Raw genomic sequence first — 26,863 nt, 5'->3', positions numbered from 1 at the left:
CTATACTATGCTCATCATATTGATCACTGCTGCAGCAGCCATAGCTGTATCGGTAGATGTCCTTCCACCTCCCAAATGTAGTTAACTAAGGTTAAGAGTCCTGTAGCCCCTGCAGAATGGTGCTAGCTAGCTTGATCTGGACATAGATAAGGAATCAAGCGTACTGCTGTGTAAAAATATGTACAGAGGACAGGTAGCAGCTTCTAAGAATACTTATAGAATCCAACACTTTCCTGCCTGGAATAGTTTTGGTATGGTGAGTATACCAAAAGGTAATAGCAACCAGTCAGAAATAATCTGTTTTTGACACTAGTTGTCTCTTCTTATCTTCACAAGAAATGAACAATTGATCCGAAGATCTGAGAAATTCCGTTTAAGATGGTACTTAAGTTGTCTGTAGACGTCCACAGTAAGGAGTTTCCTTTCTCCTTCATTTTTTGGTTCTTGAAAGTAAACTGTGAGATGAGTAGTTTGGCTTAAAATAAATTCTGATACAACTTTAGGCATAAGAGAAGGATTAGTTCTCATAGAAACCTATCCCTGTGAAAAATGTGGTAGAGTTGACTCACTATAAGAGCTTGCAACTTGGGATACCCTTCTTTCAGAGGTATGAATAAAACTGTTTTTCATGTTAAAAAACTCAAGTCCGCTAAATTAGTTGGTTCAAATGGAATGAGTGTTAGCTTCACTAACTCAAAATTAAGATCCCAAGGAGATGTCACCAGTTTCTTGGAAGCCTGTTATGCAAAACCCTGTTCAAGAACATTTTGACATGAGACTGCATTGAAAGAGGAGGATACATAAGCAGACATGCTGAAAAGGCTGATAAATGAACCTTGACAGAGGAATAAGAAAGGCCATAGTATATTAACTCACAACAATATTGTAAAACCAGAGAACAACTAGCCCTAAATGAATACTGGTTATGTTGTTGGCACCAAGTAGAAAACATTTTCCATTTACTAATGTACGATTTTGCAAGCTGTCTTGCATCCAGTAGTACCTGCTGCATGTCCTCTGTATATTAAAAAAAAAAAAGTTGTCTAAAAGCAATTAAGACTATATCACCATGGCTGGCAGTCCGTCGAAGATGATTGATATCTGAGTGTTTCAATCACCTCTGTTCTTATGTGAGTAGATCATTCTGTGAGGAAGCTTTTGGTAATTGCCCCTGGTCATTTCCAAAAGAAGGGAAGAACCACTGTTGAATACAGGAACTCCAAAGCAGACACCAACAGCAGGCTCCGAGGAACAAAGCTTTAATGAAGGTAGTGTGAAGGAAGTCACGCTCTATTTAGAGCAACTTCTTCAAAGACAGATAAAAAGCAAAAGCATAATTTATAAATAAAACGCATTTTCTTTTTAAAAAAAAAAAAAAAAATAATTAAAGTATATATATGCACTTTGCCTTTATGATAAATAATAACTTTAAAGAGCAAATACATATTTAAACAAATAAATATAGTACAATAAACTATGTATGGTACGCTAAAGTGTACTGCTGCAAGCCAAAATAGACACTTTGTGTAGTTAAATGAGTGTGTATGAAAGAGACAGAAAGGTTCCTTTTTTTTTAACAAGAATTTTTTAATAAAATGTTCTCAAACCTATTAATTTACCTGTCACAAGATAATATATCAATGTATTTATTTGTGGCAAACACTAGTCACATATAGTTTCTTATATGTGAGAGTGTATATGAGGCTATATAGTCACACATTTATTAGTACATTCACGAACACTGGTAAACATACAAGTACAATATAAGGCGTGGCAAGCGCTTCACCACCTTCACCATTAAAAGCTTTGTTCCTGTGGTGTCTGCTTTGGCTTTGGTGTATGTAGTAGTTGTTTTGTTTGGACCGGTTCATGGAAGAACCACTGTTGCCTGAGCCAGAAGGGAGTCACCACAGTGATTTCAGGGGGGATTCCTTCTGAATCTTCAGGAGTACCCTGAATATTGGTGGAAAGGGTAGAAAAGCATACAGGAACATTCTTTTCCAAGGAAAAGAAAAGGCACATCTGTCTTCCAGGCCTTTTTGCATGTAGTCCTTGAACAGAATCTTGCCAGTTGATTGCTCAGAGAAGGGACAAAGAGGTCTATTTGAGAAACTCTCCAGAGATGGATCAAATCTTGGAAGGACCACCTGATTTAGTTTGCATTCAGGAGGGTTTGCCCTAGTCCTGCTCAGCTTGTGTGCCACACAGTTTTGCTGTAACAGAATGCAGGTTGTGTGTAGAATAAGACGGTGCTGTGAAGCTATATCCCAAGCTAGCATTGCTGGCCTAAAAGAGGGAACCCTTGTTTGATGATATACCGTGTGACTAGTATTATCTGTGACAAGTTGAAGAGGTTCTGGGGACCAAATATGATTTAGAGAGGTGAGTGCCTTGATCAGGGCAAGCATCTTTTTATATGTATGTGTTTGCCTCTGTCGTGGGTGTCCCACACACCTAAGACTTTTATCCTTCATGAAACTGCTCCTTTGTGATTGGCTGCTTTGGAACAGGGAGGGAGGAGGGGGTGGGGAAGTCAGGATTTATGCATATTTGCTGTCTCCACCAAGTGATTTCTCTTCTGTTAAACCTCGGCACTGGGATTTGGATAGACTGAATCAGTCATGACATATGGCAAGTCCAGAGTTATTTTTGTACAATTTGTTCTGACCTACGAGAAAGAGTAGGTGTTATGGCAATTTTAGTAGCCAGGAGAAAATTCCCTGAAGAGGGTTGGATAGTACATTTGGATCACAATTATTTGAATGCAGCATTTCAGCTGAAACTACATTCTGCAGATGCAAGTAGAGAATGTAAGCAATGTAAGCTGAAATACAGCAGTATTGAAAATGTTTTCTACAAATGGAGTGTTAACCAAGACTGAATAAGTGGTAACTAAGTTAAAAGAATTGTTAGATGCATTAATTTTATTTTATGAAGTAATGGAGACTGACTATAAGGGGAGTGCACATCCAGGTAACTCTGTGTTCAGCAGGCATTGAAAAGGAAAGTTAGGAGCAGTACCCGTCAAATGAAAAAGGGAAAGTGTTTCTGATAACACAGTATGATAAATGGTACAACTGATTTTGTATCCGTGTTTTACTGTGAACTATCATTATCCTTAAATTCTGATAGTTTGTCTATTCTAGAAAATTAAATGAAGGTCAAAGGTTTGCTGGTGTGCGGCAGCCAAACAACAATTCACAATCCAACCATGAGATGTCATGAAACAGAAAACACTGAAAAAACACAAAATGAAAAAAATAACCAAACCACACGCTTGGTGATGAATGAGCAATGCAACACTTATTATAATAGTACTTTTCCAGCTTCTTCGGCTCATCACTTCTTCAGACTATCAAAGTTTTAATTTAAAACTATTTAAATTCAATGTCATTCAATGTCATTGGGTCATTCAAATTTAACAATTAGATTTTAAAGCAGCTTACATTAAAATACTAAATTAACACACTATATCAACATACATAAAAATAAATCAAAACATTAAAAAAATAAAATACTAATAATATAAATCTAATAAAAAAAATAAAATAGGTAAAAAATAATATATAAAAATAATATATATATATATATAAATATATTATAAATATTAACTATGTACATTTCAGTGTTTCATGAATTTGTTTGTTTGTTTTTGTCATTCATGGTTTCTGATTGTTGAATTGTTTTTTGTTCATTGACTGCAGCAAACAACACCTGCCTTATTTCTTTTCTTCTTTTTTTATTTTTTGTGCTTTGCCCTTTCTTCTGGTGCCCGCTTGGGTTTATATTCTAGAAAATTGTTCACTGCATTGTATTAATATGATTCACATACAGTAAGAAGTAACTTAAAGATGCCATTACGAAAACAAGAATATTGGCTTTTAAATTACTGTAATTGAAAAGTGATTAATTCATTTTCTTTTACTTGTACTCTAAAATATCCAGTAAGTAATTTGGGTATCTTGGGATTCCAGCAATGGTTGGGATAACCTTTAGATTAATAAAGACTAGTTGATGGCTACGGAACATTGGACATCTGAGCAAGCATTAAACTCAGCTGTTTATATGGAAATAGCAGCCAAAAATTACAAAAAGTGTTTTTTTTTATAAAAGCTGGAGCCAATGATACTCTAAAATGACAAAAGTAGCATTTCCATAGAAGCAGGCAAGGACACCCTACAATTCTAAAAAAAACCCTATAGACAAAATATGTCTGTCTGTGCTACTAGCAGAATGTTTATTAAGTCATCCAAGAAGCGGGTATAATTTATATATGGAAGTGCGATATAAGACCTATATGAATTGGGTAGAAAAGGATAATCTATGTGCAAAACATTTTTCAGTCTTGATTTTACTACTAGGAAATGGTACTTAACCTTGTATCATAGAATCCACTTTGAATTGCCTGAACTATGTTTCCAGACACAGACTTTCTCCAAAGATTTGTGTAGTATATTGTGAGATGTAAATTGAAGACTTGACCAGTAGATGCAATTGATATCAGATTGTCCAAACATTCAACAGTATCTGATGCATGCCGTAAATTTATTATTGACCTTGTGAGTTCTTTTAGAGACTCCATGATACTAACAGCTGCATACTTAATGTGGGTAATAGCTACATGTATGGAATCAACACTGATCGAAAAGCAGTATCAGAACGGACAACAATCCTCACAAAATGTCTTAACCAAACAACAAAAAGGTGGGAGGAGAAAGCATGAGGTACAAAATGGTATTCCAAAGTGATGACCTCTGTCACCCACCCTGTGGTGGCAACTCCGCATATCCTAACCCCAAGATGTAACAATTACCGTATTAGTGATAAAAGTAACACGGATAATGCAACACCTTTCCATATGAGGATGACTGAGGAGTTTTGCACCATAAGATGAGTACCAGACCAGCTCATAATCACATGAAGTAAAAACAAAGCCGAAATGGAGTGAGAGCAACAGCTAGGCTGATGCAAAGACCAGGGCCAGAAAGAAGTCCAGTGAGAGTATGTCACACAAAAAACACAAGAGTAGCAATTGTACTACAGAAGGTAATGCTGACAATTGGAAGGTCATTGTCAAAGCAAAGGATAATCTGGATGAAAAGTACAACAACACAGCAAACAGAGAAGTTACTGATGGAAAAAATCTTGATAAAGAGTCTAACATCAGTGAACACAGAATGACTGGCTAGTAAGACCCTCAGATGAGCAGACAGAAGAGGAAGGAATCAATTGAGCATTTTCTGTAGCTCAGGATGCTAACTTTTCATTAGCAAGGTAGACGGAATAACCCACATAAATTTCTGGTGTTGGTATGTGGGTGGGGTGGTATTTACTTTCCCAGGGAGTTACATCAGTATGATGCCGTGCACCACTGAGAAGCTCAAGCCTGCCTTGGTATTAAAAATGGTCTCTTTTAGGGGACTGAGAAGATACGCTCATGAATGATGGTAAGGTAATTCAGTTCCTCCAAATTTACTGTGATTCCTGGAAGCCCCAAAGTGGCACCAGAGACCTTCTGAAAAGATGAATAAAAAGTCTTGTGGTGCTTAATCTTGATGTTAGTTTAAAAACAGAATATTACACTGTCCCTGGCAACAGACCATAGCAAGTATTGACTGTGGCTGCAAAGCTTGTAACATCTTTATCCCTGATGAGTTACTCAGACAAATAGCCCTCAGTGTTATCTGTTTATGGTGACAAAGTTTTGAAAAAGGACAGTTGAGTGTGCTGGCAGCTAGTCTAAAGACATACTATACATTATCTATCACAATCCTTGAGTATGATGTATTGTTAAGTAGGTACATACTGATGTTCCAATACCCTTTTCTAGGGAGATCTGGGCAGCAGGTCCAAAAACATGTATTAATACAGGCCAACATATATATTTCTACTTCAGGTTAGGGCAAATGTTACTGTTATATGGCAGCCTTTAAATATTTTATCATCAAAATGTCACTTGTGACTTACCAAAACTACATAATGTGATAATATAAGTTAACAGTTAAATGCATGAAATTACTAGTTAGTATTCTTCTGTCAGTGTAATTTTAGGGATGTACATAACAGAACGATGTAATGAACATACATATAAGGTCATAGGTTCTTACTAGGCGTCCAACCAAAGGAGACCATCAAGAAGCTCAGCCACATCACCAGGTACTGGTGGGAGACTAGCAGTGCCTTCCATTAAGTAGATATTCTCCACATATCGTTGTCTGAAGGTTGGTACCAGCCATCCGGACTGGTTTTAAAGTTTGCTTGTGAAGTACTTTGTTTGATGGGGCAGCCTATTCCAAATACAGGGGATACATTGGGTTAGGTATATGTCATGCTGTCTGGTGGTGGTGGTGTAACAGTGTAGGTTTATGTCTCTACAACTGCTATTTACCAATTCTATTTAGGAAAATGAATTTAAGGAGTGCTAGGTTGTTTATAGTACAGAAAGCTAAAGAGAGAACACCCCTCAGGAGTCTGTATGACAGTGAATACAGGGACAGACCTTTTACTGTACCACAGTAGCTGAGGGTACTGAGACCTATGTTGTTTTTCATGAGAAAACTATAGGTCTCTCAAGTTGCTTTCGGTGCTTGGTGAGGTACACGCTGAAGGGTGCATTACATTCAACATTGTAGGATGCCTGTAGAGTGAGATAGTGTTGTGAAGCCATATCCTAAGCTAACATAGCTAGTCTGCAAATGGGAAATGACCTGGTTTTCCCTTGCATGTTGATGTACCACATGACTGTGGTATTGTAAGTGCCACTTGAAGAGGTCCGGGGGAAGAAAGATGGTTCAGAAAGTTGAGTGCCTTGATCAGGGCAAGCACCTCCTTGATATTTATGCTTGTGTCTGTCCTGAGTGTCCCTCACTCCCTGCACTTTTATCCCTCCTGAAACTACTCCCCCAAGCAAAGTCTGAAGCGTCTGTGGTGACTATCTGCTTTGGAGGGGGGATGGAGAAGGGGAGACCTGGATTTAAATATATCTGTTATCTCCACCAAAATATTTCTCTTCTGACAAACCCCAGCACTGGAATTTGAAAGGGTAAAAGGTGTTGATGCTTGGACCAAAGAGATTTTAGATACCCCTGTGTTTTTCTCATGTGGAGTCTTGCAGGGGTATTATAAGAATTATAGATGCCATGAAAGACAAAATCCTGAGTTATTCCCTAGCAGTGACCAAAGTCTGAGTGGAAAACTGTATAAATAGAACTAAATTAAGATGTATTTTTCCTATAAAAGAAAAGCTCTTTGAACTGAGGTTTCTAGTTGACATCACAGGAACACCATCCTGTGTGGGGGAGTCAAGAAAGACTTTTGAATGTTGCATTAGAATCCCAGTTTCTGTAAAAGTTCTCTCAACCAAGAAAAATACATTGCAAAGTTAAGCAAGTCATGTAAATATGGAAAATGTGGATATCCTGTAGAATGCAGTGAGCTATAGCTGGAGCTAGACACTTTGTGAGCACTTTTGGTACTGCAGATAGTCAAAAGGGTAAGGCAGAGAACTGATAATGTAGGCCAGACATACAAAACCTTTTGAAATGTCTGAAGTCTGGATGAGCAGGAATGTGATAATAAGCATCTTATAAGTCGTGTTACCAGGAAACTTGAAAGAAGAGGTTACAGATTGTGAATAACAAGATGTTCTTCGTCTTCCATTGCTGCAGTCCTGACTATTGGGTATAGTCCGCGTCCAGTCGGCCCGAATACCAGAGGTCAGGGCGCATTAGACTGACGCCAGTACGCCAGGGTACTAATGCGCATGACCGACGCCATATCCTCAGTCTTTTGCCGCATGGTCCGATGCAGAAGCAGTTTTGCGAGTGCAGGTTGGCGATTGAAATATTTCCGTAACCGGAGTTTCAGACCGAAACAGAGTAACATTTTGGTTTTTCTTGCCTCAGTATTTTACCGGATGTCAGAAAAAGTGAATAACTGTATTTCTTGTGGGAAACAGATACCGCATAGGGATTATCATACCTTGTGTATACCTTGCTTAGGGCCTGAGCACGGCGTTGTTGGTTACCTTGTGCTAGATTTAACAAACGCACTATTAAGAGGAGGTTAGACTGTGCCAGGTTAGTGTTTGGGAACGTTGCAATTATAAGATGCCGCCGGATGCTCCCCAAGAAGCGCAAGGATAAAACAGTGAAGCCTAGGGTTGAGGAACCGCAGTCCCGGACGCCGGTTCCTTAGAAGGCTCAGTGGAGCCGGAGGTTTTGCCAGGAGTTTCCATGGAGTCCCAGGCAGAAACTATACTCTTACAGGATGTGCCTCTCAGGAGGTAGGCCAGGCTGAGGGGCTTCTCAGGTGACTGTTCTTCCCTCTCTTCCCAAGGTAGTTAGAGCCTCTCCTTCTGTTGCCAAAACTTCTTTAAGAGGTAGGCCTAGTTCAGCTTTACTGGGGCTTCTCCTAGCATTTCGGGTTCTGTACCTAAGAAACATATGCTTAAAATGGCAGAAGATTTGATTACTATGATTAGGGGTTCTATGCCCCGCCTGATAAGAGGCCTAGGGTGGAACCGAGTTTGATAGTTTTGAACAGTGTTCAGAGGCTTCAGAATCTTCTGTGGAAGAGATGCAGGAGTATCCCACTTATTCTGATTCTGATGTGGATGATTCCACTCCTACAGCTTCTCCGCCTGAGGATTTCTCATTTTCAGAGACTTTGCATTCCATGAGGGAGCACTTTAAATGGGAAGGCCAGGATTACTCTGATTCCAGGAAAAGGCTTAGGGAGTTCTTGTTTTACCCCAGCATAGGCCTTTAGCTATTCCTCCTGTGTTGAATGTGGTGGAAGATGTTTTGCAGAGGCTTCCTGAACCCTGATTCTTTGCCTCCTGCTCCTGTTAAGCCTGAATAGGTATTATAGGGTGCCCAGCTCATAAATATTTGTTTAAGAGTCCTAGGGCGGACCCAGAAACTATTTCTCAAGGGCCTAAGGGTGTAAAGGCCTCTGTGGTTAAAAATCCTGTTCCCACTGATAAAGAGGCAAGGGCTTTGGATAGGTGGGGAAAGAAAGTGTATACTTCTTCCACTCTAGCCATGAGAGCTTTGAATTGTCAGTTTCACATGCTAAAATATCAGAATTATCTCCTTTCACAATTGAAATCTAAGGTGGATGCTTTGGCGGAAGGTATTGAGTGTAAAGAGTTGCTGGATTTGGTTCATGTGTCTGAACAAGTGGGTAAGCATTCTTTGCAATGTGGTTTTGATGCTGTACAGGCCTCCTCGAGGGTGGCTGCTACCAGTTCTGTTCTTCGGGCATGCCTGGTTGAAGGATCAGAATTTAGCTGAGCATGTTAAGACAAGGATTTTGGATGCTCCTTTACAGTCTGATGTGTTGTTTGGATCGCCTGTGGAAGCAGTTTTAAAGAAAATGGAGGACAAAGCTAAGTCTATGCAAACTGTTAAAGATTTTTTGCAGGTGCAGCCACCGAAGTTTAGTAGAAATTGGCCTGCTAAGGGGTGGACATATCCTGCTTATGATTCTCAGTCTAGGGGTAGGTCTAGACGTGGTAGGGGCAGGGCTCAAGGTTCTTTTAGGCCTAGAACAGGGAGTTCACCTGCTCGGACTTCTGGTGAGGGCAGGGGTCAGTCCTTTCGTAAACAGACCCAATGACCTGTTTTATCAGCTGCCAGCAGATTCACGTTTGGCAGCTCCTTTGGGAGGAAGACTGTCTCTTTTCAAAGAAAATTGGGATTTCATTACTCAAGACAAATGGGTGTTGGATATCATTCACCACGGTTACAGATTTTATTTCCATACAATGCCCCCTTTCAAAGGCATGCCAGACGTTCCTCCTCCACAAAGAAAAGAGGCTCACAAGCAAGTTTCTCAGTTACTTCACATAGGGGCCATTCAGCCAGTCCCTGTATCAGAAAGGGGCCTAGGATTTTATTCTCGCCTGTTCCTTGTACCAAAGAAGGGAAACACGTGGAGACCAATTTTGGATTTATCTATCCTCAACACTTATCTGGACATTCCCAAGTTCAAGATGTTGACGTTACAACAGCTTTTACCTCTGCTGGGCAAAAATCACTGGATGGTAACTTTAGATCTCAAAGAAGCTTACCTTCATGTGCCTATAAGGCTAAGTTGCAGGAAGTATCTGCGTTTCGAGCTGGAAATTCTCATTATCAGTTCTCTGCATTGCCCTTTGGCTTATCTACTGCCCAGAGTGTTCACAAAGGTTCTGGCTCCAGTAATAGCTTACTTCAGGCTTCAAGGAATTCAAATCTATCCTTACTTGGACGACTGCCTGATTCTGGCTCAAGAAAAGGAAGTTCTTCTACAGCACCTGGAATATGTTATCGCAGTGCTAAGATGCCTAGGGTATTCTGTGAACGAAATAAAGTCCAGTCTAGTACCCTCTCAAGACATGTGCTTTCTGGGTGTGAGACTGAATACAGCAGCCCAGATGGCCTTTTAACCCCGGACAAACAAAAGAGTCTGTCACTTTACTTCCATCAACTATCTCATCAGTCCGTGCTGACTGCAAGGACAGTCCTTCAAGCATTAGGGTTCATGGCATCTTGTATTCTGGTGCTTCCCAATGCCAAACTGCATATGAGGAAGTTACAATGGTATCTCAAAATGTATGGACACAGCACTGCCAGGATTTGGACACTGTCATTCCAATAATACCTTGCCTTCAAAAAGAATTCTTGTGGTGGGCTCAGGAATGTCACCTAAACAAGGGACTGTCTGTGACCCGCCAGAGGCAAGTCAAATCTTGACGACAGATGCCTCGGACATTGCTTGGGGGCTCATCTAAATGGAAAGTGGATACAAGACAAGTGGCCTGCCAGACTACAGCATCTACATATCAACATGAAAGAGATGTTAGCAGTCCAGTTTGCATTAATGGCTTTCAAGGAGTTACTTCTTCCAGGGCAGGTGTTGATTCTAACAGACAACACAACTGTCATGTGGTACATCAACAAGCAAGGGGAACACATTCTTATCCTCTATGCAGGCAAGCAATGATTTTATGGGAGACTGCGCTAAGCCTGCAACTAACTCTTCAGGCAAGGTTTCTGCCAGGAGCACAGAACTCCTTAGCAGATGTGTTAAGCAGACAAATCATGGATCCCCACGAGTGGAAACTGGATCTTCATGTATTTCAGAAACTGACAGTGTCATGGGGAACTCCAGACATAGATCTGTTCGCTTCTCCACTAAACCACCAGCTGCCAAAGTATTGCACAAAGGGGTTTCATCACACAGCTTGGAAAGTGGATGCTCTGTCTTTCAGTTGGAAAAACCTTCATGTGTATGCCTTTCCACCTCTACCTCTTCTTCCAAAGGTACTGTTAAAGGTCAGACAAGACAGGCCAAGGATGATTTTGATAGCTCCAGATTGGCCTCGACAACACTGGTACCCTACCACGGAGTCTGGTACAGAAGCCTCCATGGCCTTTACCTCTGATTCCTCATCTGTTATCTCAGAAGGACGGTCATCTGCTCAATGTCAAGCTACACTCTCTTCATCTAACAGCTTGGCATATTCTGTGTTGAAACACAGCAGGTCTCAACTTCCTCAACAAGTTTTAAATGTGATTATGGAAGCTAGAAGACCTAGTACAAGGAAAGTGTATGCAGAAAAATGGAAGAGATTTTTATTTTGGAGTACAGCAAAGAATTTGGAGATTTCTGAGCCTAATTTGAGTGTGGCTCTTCAATATCTTACTGAATTACTGGACAAAGGTTTGTCCTTCTCTTCCATAAAGATTCATGCTGCAGCAATTTCAGCTCACTATGATTGTGACCCACCTATGTTTTCGCATCCTTTGTTCAAGCAGTTTCTTAGAGGGCAAAGAATATAAGACCCCCAGAGCTCCTACTCCTGCTTGGGATCTCAATTTTGTGTTGGAAAACTTACTCTACAACCTTTTGAGCCTGCAGCTACTGCTGAATTGAAATACTTGTCATGGAAGACTGCTTTTCTGTTGGCTATTACTTCTGCAAGAAGGGTGTCTGAGTTGCAGGCCCTTATGGCAGTAGAGCCCTTTGATTTTCCATAAGGATAGGGTATCATTACGCACTAATCCTTCTTTATGCCTAAGGTGGTTTCTAGTGTGGCTTTAAACCAAACTATTCATTTGCCTACGTTTTGCAGACCCTCAAAGTAAAGGGGAAAAGATTTTGCACACTTTAGATGTACACAGGCAATTGCGCTATTATTTAAGCAGGACTAAGGATTTTAGGCAGTCTCAGCAGTTGTTTGTTTCTTTTGCTTTGAGTTCTCAGGGCAAACCTGTGTCAAAACAAACTATTTCTAGGTGGATTGGCTTTTGCATTGCATTTTGTTATTCCCATCATGGCAAAGAGATTCCAGCTGGGATTAGGCCTCATTCCACTAGGGCTACTGCCACTTCAACAGCATTTCTAAGGGGGGTGGCAACTAAGGATATTTTGGAAGCAGCTACTTGGAGTTCAGTGCATACTTTCTCTAAGCATTATCACCTTCCTATCTACTCTAAGTCTAGGGCTGGTTTTGCCACAGCTGTTTTGCAAGGCATGTTGTCAGCTCCTACTTCTTTATAATTTGCCAGCCTCCCTTACCTCTGCTTTGGGATTCTACCCAATAGTCAAGGGTCTTCTGGCATCTGGGGCAAGAAAAGACTGAGGATATGACGTCGGTCATGCGCATTAGTACCCTGACGCGCCTGACCGACGTCAGCCTTATACTCTGGTATTCGGGCCGACTGGACGCGGACTATACCCAATAGTCAGGACTGCAGCAATGGAATCCTCGAACATCTACATTTATGGTAGGTACAAAACTGTACTTTTCTGAATTTGGGCACTATCACAAACAGGTTTAGGAACGAAAGATCCTGAATTGGTTTCCACATATTTTATTTCTTTGGCACTAGGAACATCCTTGAATAAAAACCCTTCTGTACCTGGGAAGGAGGAATTGTTTCTCTGACTCTTTGGAGACAGCATGTGACAAAGAACAGGTGGAAACAAGTGAGTCTGATCTGGAGGATGAGGAATGAACCTGAAAAGGAGGAATTTATTCCCACTGCCATCTGTAACCCTGATGAATGATTTTCAGAACCCATGTGTCTGAAACAGTCTGTTGCCAAAGAGAAAAATGGAGATTGACTTTCTGGAAGGAAAAAACGGTCAATGTGTGTGTGGGGGGGTGTCACAAGGTCTCTTGATTCTGCCCTTGCTTTTAGGAGATTTGAGGATTTTTTGGAACCCCCTTGCTATTTCTTCTTAAATGTCTGCTTACCTGAATTTTGTTGAGATTGTTTGTTCTGTTTTTTGCCAAAATTGGATGAAAATCTAAAAAATCCTTCTGGCAATTTGGAAAAGGAAGGCTGAAAAAATCTTTGAGATTAACTGGATCAGCATGCCCCTTTCTTCACACTTTTTGATTAGCTCTGCAGCAGAGGGGCCAAATACTAAATCTGTGTTCAAGGGAGAATTTAAAATCTCATTTTTATTTTTTTTGAGAATTTTGCCATGCAGACCTCCTCAAAGCAAGTAGCAGTGGCCATATCCCTGGAAGGTAGTGTCAACTGAGTCACACACACTATAGACAATGAGTTTTAACTTGCACATTGGAAGAAACTACATTTATTTAAAGCAGAAGAAGAAACTGCAGTTAAAACATTCCTCATACTTTTGACAATTTGTCAGAAGAAACTTTAACATATGAGCTTGACAGTTAAAAATTCTGAAAATCAAAGTTGCAGAAGTATACACTTTTTTCCCCATACCTGTCAATAATTTTCCAGTCCTTATCGGAAAGATTAAAATTGGAATTAACTAAGTGTTTAGCGGCAGTGGGCTCAACTAAAGCTATAGCTGCCAGGTCAGGTTTGGCAGTAGTGTACAAAAATTTAAGACTGAGGAACTTTTTACATCCCGTTTGCTTTTTTTAGGGGCAGCTGGCGTTACTGTCAGGAACATTGCAGTCAGTAACAAAAAGACATCCTCTAAAGCTGACAGAACAGGAGGAATTTGTTTATGTTCTGGAAAATCATTCTGTAACAACTCATAGTATTTTCTGAGAGGCTTGGAAACCTCAGTGTTCTCCTACTGAAAACACTGGCACATTCTAGCAGTAGTCTCGGAGAAAAAGAAACCTGCACAAGGATAATCGGAAACTAAGCTGTCCTCTGAGTCTTAATCAGAAATCTGAGGAAAAGCCCTGTATCTGTCCCTGCATTTTCCTGTTCAGATTCAGAATCTTGAATATCTTCAGGAAAAGAGGAATCCCTCTTTTTCTTTTACCAGAAACTACTTTACAGGAAGGATCAATACCCTGAGTTAAACCCTGAGCCACATGCAGTAAACTACTCCTGTCCCAGGAAGGGAAAAATGAGGCAAACCGTGTTACTGATGGCAGCAGCTGCTTCCCCAGGGGTGGACACAGCATTCTGACACGAGGGAAACCTTCCCTGCTCCCTCTCCTAGCACTGAGAGTGACTCTCCCTTCCCCACTGAGGGACCTCAACAGCCACAGAGAACATGACTAACCCCCTGGATCATAGTAGCTGTATGCCACACGAGAGGGAACCTACGTAAAAGTTGAGTGGTCTGAGGTACAACAGATGGCAACAGCAGTCACCCACATGCGGCTGAGGCAAATTGCTAGCCTGCTATGGTGGCAAAGCCTGTTTATGTAATGATTCATCATCTGGCCAGAAAAGGAAAAGACACTGGGACAGGTAGTGTTTTCCAAGGTCAAGACGAAAATGGTGCCTCTTTCCCAGGGAAGCCAGGCAGCAATAGTCGGTAAAGACTACCAGTCCACAAAAGTTACTTTTTTGACAGAAAGAAAAAGACACAGCAAAAACCACTTTAAAACACCATGCCAGCCCCACAAAATAAAAATAAACGCAGCGTCTCCACAGAAAAAATGTTTTCAATTACTTTACATTTAAACTTGGGTAAAAAAACAAGTGCACCATTTAAAAGTTATAGTCTCAAAATGATCTGTTAGAACAAAACACTCCTCCTAGCTTTAAAATAACTTTCCTGAAGAGGAAAGGTAATAAAACATCAACAAAATTAAAACAATGGAAGTTTTTTTTCCCCAAAGGAAACTTATCTGACAAGCAAAGGAAAGCACAAGCCGAAAGTCGATTCTCGAAAGTCTCAGAGGAGCAGGGCCATTGTTAGCATTTTGGGGGCCCCCTAGCCACTTCCTGTCCAAGTATCACCCTGTCACTGCCACCCCTTCTAAGCAACCTTTTAGTTCCTACTGCAAACTTTTAGGTGTAGTATGCAGAGACTGACCTGTAGCAACAATACTATTACATTACAACAGGCCTGTGTACCACAATATGTTGGCCCATTTCACAAAGGGAGATTTACAGTTGCTGGCATTTACTTGCAACAGTGATACATTACAACAACTCTATGTACATGTCTAGACTTAGGTGAAATGGAGCCCTAGGCCTACCATTTCAGCCCCCTCACCCTCTAAGTCCTGCCCTATGATTCCTGCCATCTTGGGGTCTTCACACCATGCACAATACTTTTTATGTTCCTTTTCTCACATTTTGCTTTACTCTTCAGCTTTTTCAATAAGCTGTAACTTTCTATGTGCTCTGAAATGCAATTTAAAGTTTTTTTCTTTTTACACAATCTTTTCACCAGTGATGGGCTGAACAGAAATTATGATTAAGGTAATTGTGAGGAAAGTGAAAAAAAATGATTACAATAAAGTATTCTATTTTGTTAGTCCTACACAGTATAGTGCCCTACACAAGCTATAATAACCTTTGTACACCTGTAATGTCTGCAAGAAAAGTAAAAGAAACAAAGACTATACTGTCTTCAACCTAAAAACAAGCTAAAAATTACCTCCTGTGCACACCTGTAAACTTTGACTGTGATGAAAATTAAAGAATCATCATCTTCTTCGGCTTGTTCCCCCAGGGGGGGGCAGCCAGCGGATCATCTGTTTCCATTTCTTCCTGTCCTCTGCATCTTGCTCTGTCACACCTACCACCTGTATGTCCTCTCTCCACCGCATCCATAAACCTTATCTTGTCTCCAAACCTTCCAACCTGGGCTGACCTTCTAATATACTTATTGCAAATCTTAACATCTTTAACTCTGCCACATCTAGTTCTAACGCCTGCATTTTTGTCAATGCCACTGTCTCAAACCCATATAAAACTATTTATCCCAAGTATTTAAACTCATCCACCAGCATATCTCCATCTCTCCAGGGTCTCCTCCACCTGTTCCTACTCTCATTACAGATCACATTGTCATCTGCAAACATCATAGTCCACGGGGACTCCTGTCTGATCTCGTCTGTCAACCTGACCATCACCATTGCAAATAAGAAAGGGCTCAGAGCTGATCCTTGATGTAATCCCACCTCCACCTTAAACGCATCCATCACTCCCACCGCAGACCTCACCGCTGTCACACTACCCTCGTACATAACCTGTTCCACTCTTACATACTTCTCTGACACTCCTGACTTCCTCATACAGTACCACAACTCCTCTCTAGGCACCCTGTCATATGCTTTCTCTAAGTCTACAAAAACACAATGCAACTCCTCCTGACCTTCTCCGTACTTCTCCATCAGCACTTTCAGAGCAAACATCGCATCAGGAAATTTAATAAATTTTTTCTTCAGCTAAGAACAGCTTTTGTGGGGCCCCCCACACACAGTCAATGATGATTAAGGGAGCTCCTTGAATCCACATACACAGTCTGGGGAGTGGGGGAGCCACCAAACTTCTAGAAGCTCTAAGTGTCTAAATATTCTGTGATATGTTTTATGCCATACCTTTGAAAATGAAATATAATACTCTGCATATTCTTGATGTTTTGTTATTGTGGAGCTTTTCTCCCCGGGCCTCCGCTGAAAATGGGTTTTTGACCCAGTCGAACTTTCCCGGTTAACAAATGTCAAATAAATAAATAAAATTACTTATCTGCATTTTTTACTGATAGCCAATGGAATAATGTATATGTCCTGGCATTATTTGGTGTGTACACAGATAAAAATCATTGATATTTTTAGACATGCACAAGCCATAACAGCACCAGTTTCATACCTATTTTACCAATAACAGTACATTGTGCAACACTGGTACTGCCACACTAGATCAGTGACTGCTGTTTATGATTACCAAACAGAAGCAGGGTTAAGTCATTTTTATTTACCTTATTGAGGAGTAATGCATACATGTGGCTGCCCCTGATTTCACACATTTTGTTCACAATTTTGCTCTGTCCATCATAAAAAGTTTGATTCACTGATAAATCATTCAGGATTACATACAATCAATAAATCCAGACAGTTTTATAGTTCTTATTGTCGAAAAAATGCATTTTGATGCAAAAGGTGTTATTCTATTAACTTTTTAAGTGAACTAGAATAATATTTAAGACATGTTTCTGATTTTGAGCCCTTATTTTGCTGTTATTTATGGCACTGGCTGAATTCTTCAGCAAAGAAGTTGAGAGTTATAATATCTGGTGTTCTGCCAGTATTTATAAAAATTCCAGAAAGAGAAAATCACTCCTGAAAATTGGAAGCATCAGCTCTTCTTAAAATCCAAGGTTTGCACAGAAATCAGTCACTCTGGGCTGTTGATCTGTCTAGTGCTTACCTTGGTCATGTTCATCATTAGCTTTATCCTGTTATGGTTGTATCACAGCCCTGTTCAGGTTAAAGAGCATAGTAAGGAAATGAATACATTTTTTCCTCTTCATTTTTCTCCAACCAACAACAGCTTTTGTGGGGCCCCTGCAGCCACATGTATTGTGGGTCCCTAAAGATGATTATGTTAATTTTAGTGAAAAGAACATCCACCAGTAGGGTTTAACTAAGCTGGGGACACTATGTTAGTGGTGAAATATTTAATGGAATTGTAAAGCCTGTTACTTGATAAAACACTGTTAATATAACCAGAGATTTATTTGAATTTTATAGGAGATTTAAGAGTGATTACCCAGCTGATTTATTAAGTATAAAGATTGTTGTATTAGCTTTTGTTGGTTTGACAGACATGTTACAAAATATCAAAATAAAATAACTTGATGTAGTTGGGGGCCCCCCAGCAGCCGCATGGTTCGCTGGTGCCTACAGCCGGCTATGCAGAGGAGCATAGAGTCTTTAGCAGCAGAAAAGTTCTGAAGGGCTTCACACCCAAACTTATCTTTTAATCGTCTCAGCTCAAGTTTCTTGACAGTTTGGGAATATGTAAGGTGCCTTGAAACTTTGAAAATTGGCCAGCTGTTGTATTCTTGGCAGGATATAAACCATAAATATAGTGTCAGAAAATGCTAAAGAAGCTGAAAAGTAAGGTATACAAAACAGTAGCAACTGAGAAATCTTGAGGTGATGGGGATGGTGTCTGAGATGGGGAATGGGATGAAAGAACCACACCAAGGCAGGCAGGCAAATAGGAAATCCAAAATGGTGAAAAATCACAACAAGCAAAACCAAGAACTCCAGACCATTGGTTTTATGAAACAATAAAGTCACAAATAATGGCAATACTAAGGCTTTCAAGACGAGCTCTTTTCAGAGCATATACTCATTCAGTAAAAAGCAAGCCTCCCACACCCCTAAAGTTATGTATACCAACTTCACTATTGTATAAAAAAAATCCCATGCAGCCACTGGGAGGACTTGCAGTCTGCATACTCCACTCCGAAGCCCGCTTTTCCCTCTAGCCAAGAGTCCCACTGAAGAATCAAATGCAGTAAGTCAGCAATACTGACTTCTGTGCCAGTGTGCTGCTAAGTTGCAGTTCAGAAATTCATAACTTGTACTAGTGTGAAAACAGTAGCTTAACTTTTAGTTTTAACAAATGCTTTTATTGATTTTCAGGAAGAATAATCTCAGATTCAGGTGTACTGTCTTATCAAGAATATGGTTTAATACGTGGAACTTAAGGTTTCATATTGGTTTATAGTTTGTATGCTGTAGTTAGAAAATGTGGTGCGACTCATCTGATATTGCTGTAATTTGTAATAGCTTGTGAAGATGATCATCTTTCCATTATTTAGTTCATTAGACTGTGAAATAGATTGTAACAATCTGTTTATGTTGCACTAACAAACCACTCAACTTGAGAAATTAAATTATTTTATAAAACATTTAGGGCCTGTAGTCCTATAATTATTAATGTAGACATGAACATTTCACTCTATATTTTATCTCTTATGATTTATGTTCATAGGTGTGTACTAGGCTAACAACCACATGGGCCTGTTTAATCCTAGCCATGCATCCCAAATCTCTGACAAGTTCTGATACCCTTGATAAGTGTAAGCATGGGTCTGGAAGATGAACCATTTATATGTTACCTGTGTTCATAGATGCCAAACCAGGGATGAATTTTCGGTTTCCCATCCAGTTGTCCAAGTTGCAGTTGAAATAGGTTAGGGAGGAACTTTGCTTCACATGGATGGGGAGCCTGTTCCATAGATGGGGTACTGTCTGGGATACATACCTACAGTGGATATAAAAAGTTTACACACTACTGTTAAAATGCCAGGTTTTTGTGATATAAAAAAATGAGACCACAAGAAATCATTTCAAAACTTTTCCCACCTTTAATGTGACTTATAACCTGTGCAGTTCAATTGAAAAGCAAATCTGTCAGGGGAAGAAACATAAAAAATAAAAAAATGTACAATAAGCTGGTTGCATAAGTGTGCACACCTGTAAACTAATAATTTGTTGAAGCGCCTTTTGATTTAATTACAGAATTCAGCCTTCTTGGGTAGGAGTCTATCAGCATGGCACATCTTGACTCAGCAGTATTTGCCAACTCTACCTTGCAAAAGGTGCTCCAAATCTGTCAGATTGCGAGGGCATCTCTTGTGCACAGCCCTCTCAGGTCACTTCACAGATTTTCTATTGGATTTAGGTCTGGACTCTAGATGGGACATTCCAAAACTTTAATATTCTTCTGATGAAGCCATTCTTTTGTTGACTTGGATGTATGCTTGGGGTCATTGTCGTGTTGAAAGGTGAAATTCCTCTTCATCTTCATCTTTCTAGCAGATGCCTGAAGGTTTGGGGTCAAAAGTGACTGGTATTTGGAACTGTTCATAATTCCCTCCACCTTGATTAAAGCCCCAGTTCCAGCTGAAGAAAAGAAACCCCAAAGCATGATACTGCCACCACCATGCTTCACCATGGGGATGGTGTTCTTTGGTGATACAAAGTGTTGTTTTTGTGCCAAATGTACGTTTGGACTTGTGGCCAAAAAGTTCAACCTTGGTTTCATTAGACCATAACATATTTTCCCATGTGCTTTTGGGAGACTTGGTTATTGTTTTGCAAATTTTAGCTGGGCCTGGATGTTTTTTTTGCGTAAGAAAAGGCTTCCGTCTTGCAACCCTACCCCATAGTCCAGACATACGGAGAATACGGGAGATTGTTGTCACATGTAGTACACAACCAGTACTTGCCAGAAATTCCTGCAGCTCCTTCAGTGTTGCTGTAGGTCTCTTGGCAGCCTCCTTCACCAGTTTTCATCTTGTCATTTCATCAATTTTGGAGGGACATACAGTTCTTTGCAACGTCACTGTTGTCCCATATTTTCTCCACTGTTTGATGACTGTCTTCACTGTGTTCTATGGTATATCCAATGCTGTAGAACTTTTTTTATACCCTTCTCCTGACTGATATCTTTCAACCATGAGATCCTTTTGATGCTTTGTAAGCTCTCTGTGAACCATGGCTTTTGCTATAGCAGGCAACTGAGTAAATGTCAGGAAAATCCTACTAGGACAGCTGAACTTTATTTGGGGTTAATCAGAGTCTTTCTAATTGATGGCAGGTGTGTACCCAAGAAGACTGAATGTTGTAATTAAATCAAAAGGTGTTTCAACAAAGTATTAGTTTTAAGGGTGTGCACACTTATGCAACCAGCTTATTGTACGTTTTTTTATTTTTTATATTTTCCCCTAACAGATTTGTTTGTTTTACAACTGAGTTGTTCAGGTTATAGGTCACATTAAAGGTGGGAAACGTTGTGAAATGATTTATTGTGGTCTCATTTTTTTTATATCACAAAAACCTGGCATTTTAACAGGGGTATGTACACTTTCTTTATCCACTGTATCTCTCCAGCAAGTCCTAATACTATCACAGGAAAGGTTTAAGTCTTTAGAACAAATAATTCTGGTGCTGTTTGTTTTGTGGATATGCAGGAGGTCCATCAGAGTGGGGTCTGACAGTGCCCTGTATGCCAGGCATAGATCTCCCCTCAAAAGCCTGTAGGAGACAGAAACATGGATAGGGCCTTAAGGCAGTCAGCATAGGGAACGAGAACAACCAAAAACTGCCAAACAAACTGGTGAAGCAAAAAACAACCCAGGAAGCCTGCCACAGGTAGTGATTACGGTGAATCAAATAAGTGACAAGTGATCACGAAATAAAGTCCGTAACATTAGCACTTTATTAATAAACAAGAACTTTCGGATGGCCTTGTAGCCTTCCTTCCTCAGACAAACAAATGTGCACGTTGTTTAAATATACACTCAATTAATCTATTAATGACCTCATAGGTGTAGTCATCTCATTATAAAAACTCACATTCACTTTAAACCATAATAAAATCTTAAAAATGTAAATACGGTGCCTTAGAACCATGTACATATGTAAATGCATTAATCAATTATACAATGTCTAACTAGCCATTTACTGAACTTTAAAATGCAACTTTGAATTACAGCATAACAACACGTTAAAACACACGAATATTAAATCCATAATGTGTGTACTTAAGCGCTGTATTACCAAGTACAAACTACTAAGTTATAGCCATTTAAAATTTATAAATTGTTAAGACTGGCTAACACATATTTCCCTGTAATGGAATGGTAGTGTGTATTGCTAAGCTACAACCCTAATAAAGCAAATCCTGGTTGCAAAATGGGCTGTGTGCACCCTATCAGACCCCCCCCTTTTTTTGAAAATTAACTACAACTATGGGAGCATATATATAAAAAGCTAAAAAGTGAATGTAAATAAAAACTTAAAACATAAGACCTTGTGTTAAATAGCAATAAAATGACAATGTAATACCAAATGTGTAAGGACCAAGAATTACCTCCTTAGAGCTAGATGTTTGAGAATACAAGTGAGTCCATTTCCCTGATAGGGTGCACACAGCCCATTTTGCAACCAGGATTTGCTTTATTAGGGTTGTAGCTTAGCAATACACACTACCATTCCATTACAGGGAAATATGTGTTAGCCAGTCTTAACAATTTATAAATTTTAAATGACTATAACTTAGTAGTTTGTACTTGGTAATACAGCGCTTAAGTACACACATTATGGATTTAATATTCGTGTGTTTTAACGTGTTGTTATGCTGTAATTCAAAGTTGCATTTTAAAGTTCAGTAAATGGCTAGTTAGACATTGTATAATTGATTAATGCATTTACATATGTACATGGTTCTAAGGCACCGTATTTACATTTTTAAGATTTTATTATGGTTTAAAGTGAATGTGAGTTTTTATAATGAGATGACTACACCTATGAGGTCATTAATAGATTAATTGAGTGTATATTTAAACAACGTTCATGTCTGCACATTTGTTTGTCTGAGGAAGGAAGGCTACAAGGCCATCCGAAAGTTCTTGTTTATTAATAAAGTGCTAACGTTACGGACTTTATTTCGTGATCACTTGTCACTTATTTGATTCAGCTTCCTGGGTTGTTTTTTGCTTCACCAGTCTGCATAGGACATTTTACTTGCACTGTGTATTCTTTTAGTGAGGAACCCCAGGACATTCCAGTTGTTAGATATGTGTGGTTAGCTACATACCAAAGGGGCCATTGTACTAATACTGAATAAAGTGGAACAATGACTTCCTTGGACTTGCTTATAAGTTGCGCAACAAAGAACGATTTCCTGACCACTGTAGACATGTGATGGCCAAAGGATAGATTACTGTCTGTGTGTGTCCCTAAATTCCTGAATATTGGGTCAACTCTAAGGGTGTGTTGTCAATATGTGAAAGTTACCAGGGATGGATGACTTCCCAAAGATACTGTTATGGATTTCTTGGCATTTAGTTTCAGTCCATGGCTCTGACACCAGTTGTTTGTCTGTGTCCACCCCTCCTGGAGAACATTTGTGTCGGTGTGAGATGTAGTGACAGCTCGTAATTTGCAATTATCTGCAAATTTAGTCAGCCAGAGACCACTGACACTGGCCTTGACTTCTGAGAAGTAAATGCCAAAAAGGAGCAGTCCAAGGACTGATCCCTGAGGGACTCAACTTGTGACTGGCCTCTTTGTAGAGGTGGACTCCCCAATTCTAACTTCTGGGTCCTGTATGTCAGCCAGTTGGCTATCCACTGGGTGGCATAAGGGCTTCTACCTAACCCCTTTGTCAACAATGCCTGAGTGGAGTATTGTGTAAAATACATTGGCCAGGGCAAGGTAGGCAGTGTAAACGATTTTGCCCTTGTCCATTGCTTTGGTGACCTTCTCAAAGAAGTCCACCAGGCTGAGTAGACATGATCTGCCCTTGAAGAAACCAAACTGAGTTTGGGTCCAGTGTGTGGAGGTTCACTATATCTCTACTGATCATTTCCATGTTAATTCTTTCCATGGCTTTCCATACAAGACTAGTGAGGCTTATGGGTATGTAGTTTCCAGGGTCTGTAGATGGCCCACCTTTGTGCAGAGGAATGGTTGTTGCCCTTCTCCATTCATGAGGCATATGAAGCCTGTTTGGAGGCTACAGTAAAATAGTAATTCCAGAGGCTCTAACAGGTCATGTTTCATGCTGTTTAGAAGGCATCCTGAGATATTATCTGGGCCCATTGATGCAGTGTTCTTGGTCTTAGAGAGAGTATTAAGGACCTGTTCCGTAGTGATTTGATGATATTTCCTGAGGGAAAGTTAAGGGGGTGAAGTTGGAGCTGAATTTATCAACCAGGAGGTTTGCTATATCTTCTGCCTCAGTATAGGTGGCTCAATTAACAATGAGCTCTGCACACAATTTTGTATTGCCTTTGAGGTTGTGGACATAGCTAAAATATGCTTTGTGGTTGCCCTTGGTCTGGGAGGCCAAACTTTCCTCAAATTTGGCTTTGGTAGACTTTTTTGTTCTCTGAGTTGTCTGTTGTGTTTAATGAGAGTGCTTTTATCCTTCTGGATGCTGCACCTCCTAATTTTTGCCATGATTTTCTTCCTCCTGTTATACAGCCTATTGATTTTGTGATTCCACCAGGGGGCTTGTTTTTGTTAGTTCTGTACATCTTCCTGGTCTGTACAGCTGCCTTTGTGCAGCTGTTAACATCCTTGTGCAGGCTTTCTGTGAGCAGTTCTGCATAGACAGCAGTGTTCTCAGGGTTTATGGGGGCTTGAAATTTTGCCAGGTTCTCACTTAATAGCAGGAGGTTAGCTTTAGAATAGTTCCTGAATATTCCAAGTTTAGCTGGGGGTCCAGTTTTTATTTTTACTTCAAAGGAGACCGTTTTTTGGTCTGACCTTACCAGGTAAAGCATTACAGTAGGGGTTGTGTGGCAGTCTCCCATATTAGTGACAACCAGATACAGTATGGTTGCACCCCTGGTTGGTGCATTGACTCTCTGTGGTCCAGGGAGAGTGTATTTACAAAATCTAGGAATCTCTGTGCATATATGTTTGGTGTCGTATTGGATTTCCAGATAATAGTGGGGTAATTAAAGTCACCCATGAGTGTATTGGGTTGGATGGTTATTGTTTCTAATGAGTTTAAATACATGGTATGGGTTTCCAGGGTCATAGAGGGGGACATATAGCTTGAAAGGAAGTGGTATTGGATTTTACCTGTAGCAATTTGAACATGGAGCAGCTCAAGTGCATTGTCCTGTTTGACCAGCCTTGAAGTCTATTTATTTTTTATGTAAATAGAGACACCTCCACCTTTAGTCCCTGCCTGTGAAGTAGCTGGCCTAAATGTGTGGAAGGCATTATAACCTTGCACTGTTGCTGTGCTCTCCATGGCATTAAACCATGGCTCAGTTGACTGCACAGACATCAGCATTCTGTAGGATAAGGAGACCTTCTAGGGAGTGGAGTTTTTTGTTTAGACTCCTAGCATTGAACAGTAATACCTTTAGATTGTCTTGGTTTTGATTTGCTATGTCAGAAGTACTTTTAGTTTGGCATTGCCTTAAAAAAAGGCACTATGGGGGAAGATGATGTTTTAGCTAATATTTGAAAGCCTGGAAGGGAGAGGTGCAGACCATCCCTGCCAAAGCAGCATGGTCTGTTGACCATCTTCCATGCTGACAAATATTGCACCCCCTTAGAATAACACCAGAAACTAAGCCAATTATTAGTCAATCATCTTTTGTTTGTATTGTGGCATCATCCTTGGGGAAAGTAAAATGCTGCTCAATGTTAGGCTCATACCAGCCTGAGACACTTATTCCGAGAGCTCCATGTTGTCTCTCTTCATATAGTCTAGGGAGGTGTCTCGGGTCATTTACTCCCACATGGACTATGACTGAGTCATTTTGGTAATTGTGGTCCAGTGACTTGAGTGCATGCATAATGTGGTGGATCCTAGCCCCTGATAAGCAACTGTGACCGTAACTTTCTCCTTACTCAGCCTGGTGAGAGGGACATCAGCATCTCTCACAACGGAGTCTCCAATGACTAGAATGTCGGATGGTGTGGTGGCTTGCCTTATGGGCTTATAGGTAGAGGCTCCATGAGATGTAGCTCTATGTGTTGATGTGGGTGTTGTTTTGAAACAGTGAATTTGGGGCTGCTGAGGGGTTTTGTTATGTGTACTTCATCTAGGAGGTATTTGTGGTTTAGGAAGGTTACATATAAGTGCCTCAGCATATGTGAGTTGACATGTCTGCTTTGAATTGTGTGTGATGAGTGCAGTGTGTGTACTACTGTCAATCTTATTGACATTAGGAGTACTTTTATGTGAGCTTTGCCTCCAGTGACATTGTGTAAATATGTCTGCCGTATCAGTTTGTTTGAGAATTAACTGGTTGTCAGTAAACATGAGGCAATTTCTACATTGTGTCAGGATGCCCATATCCACCGAGCAGGTAATGGAGACAGTAGGAAAGTTCATATCCTTGGCAACAGAACCTTTTTCATTGATTAGACAGTTGGAATGACAATATCAGTCACTGTCAGGCATATCTGGTTTGCATCTATGTGGACAGTGCATGTCGTGCACACAGGACAATTAGTTTGCAGTGACGAGCACTGCCCACATAGTTACAAACCAGCTACTCAGTGATTGATATTCTCACTCCCACTGTCTAATCAATGAAAAAGGGTCTGTTGCCATGGATATGGTTGCATTAAACAGCTGTCAGGATTCCTCTTTTGTCTGAACTCATCAGACTGTGACCTGTGCAACAAAGGACCACGTAATGTTATTAGTTTTTGAGAACATCCTAACTCATTTGTAGTTCCAGCCCTAGTTTTGATCCCATTGTGTGACTGAGAAATCCATGTATCCTCTTCCTCAGGCGGACTGCGTCCATCCTGCAGAAAGTGGAATTGGTGGCATCTGTGGATCTTCTTTTGTACTTGTTTTCACTTTTGTTCCATCGCAGTGCTTGACTTGAAGAATAACACTGTCAGTGCTGACAATGTTTCTGGTGTGGAATCTGGTGCAGCATGCGTGGATATGGGAGTGAAGTTTACAGTACCACAGCAGAAGTAATGCTGGACACATGTTGCATTGCCATTTGGAATGTCAGAATGCAGTACACAAGGTACCAGTGCCAGTGGTGCTGTTTGGTAGCCACTTGAACCATTTCGCATGTAATTCCCTAGAGTACAGATGGGCAACAAAGAAGCGAATGTGCAAACTTGTCATGTGTGGGGAACATTGTAAATGCATTCAGCATTAGATTG

At 40.3% G+C, this 26,863-nt stretch overlaps 1 protein-coding gene across 2 annotated transcripts in view; it reads left to right on the top strand.

Moving 5' to 3' along the window:
* The window catches only part of PKD2 (polycystin 2, transient receptor potential cation channel), a 922,997-nt gene that overhangs the window by 629,803 nt on the left and 266,331 nt on the right, over nt 1-26,863 (top strand). The window lies entirely within an intron of this gene.

Source organism: Protopterus annectens, chromosome 2.part0, assembly GCF_019279795.1.
Source record: "Protopterus annectens isolate FY-2018-M chromosome 2.part0, PAN1.0, whole genome shotgun sequence".
NCBI lineage: Eukaryota > Metazoa > Chordata > Ceratodontiformes > Protopteridae > Protopterus > Protopterus annectens.
Note: the sequence above shows the minus strand (reverse complement) of the source record. Positions and strands in the feature narration are given on the sequence as shown.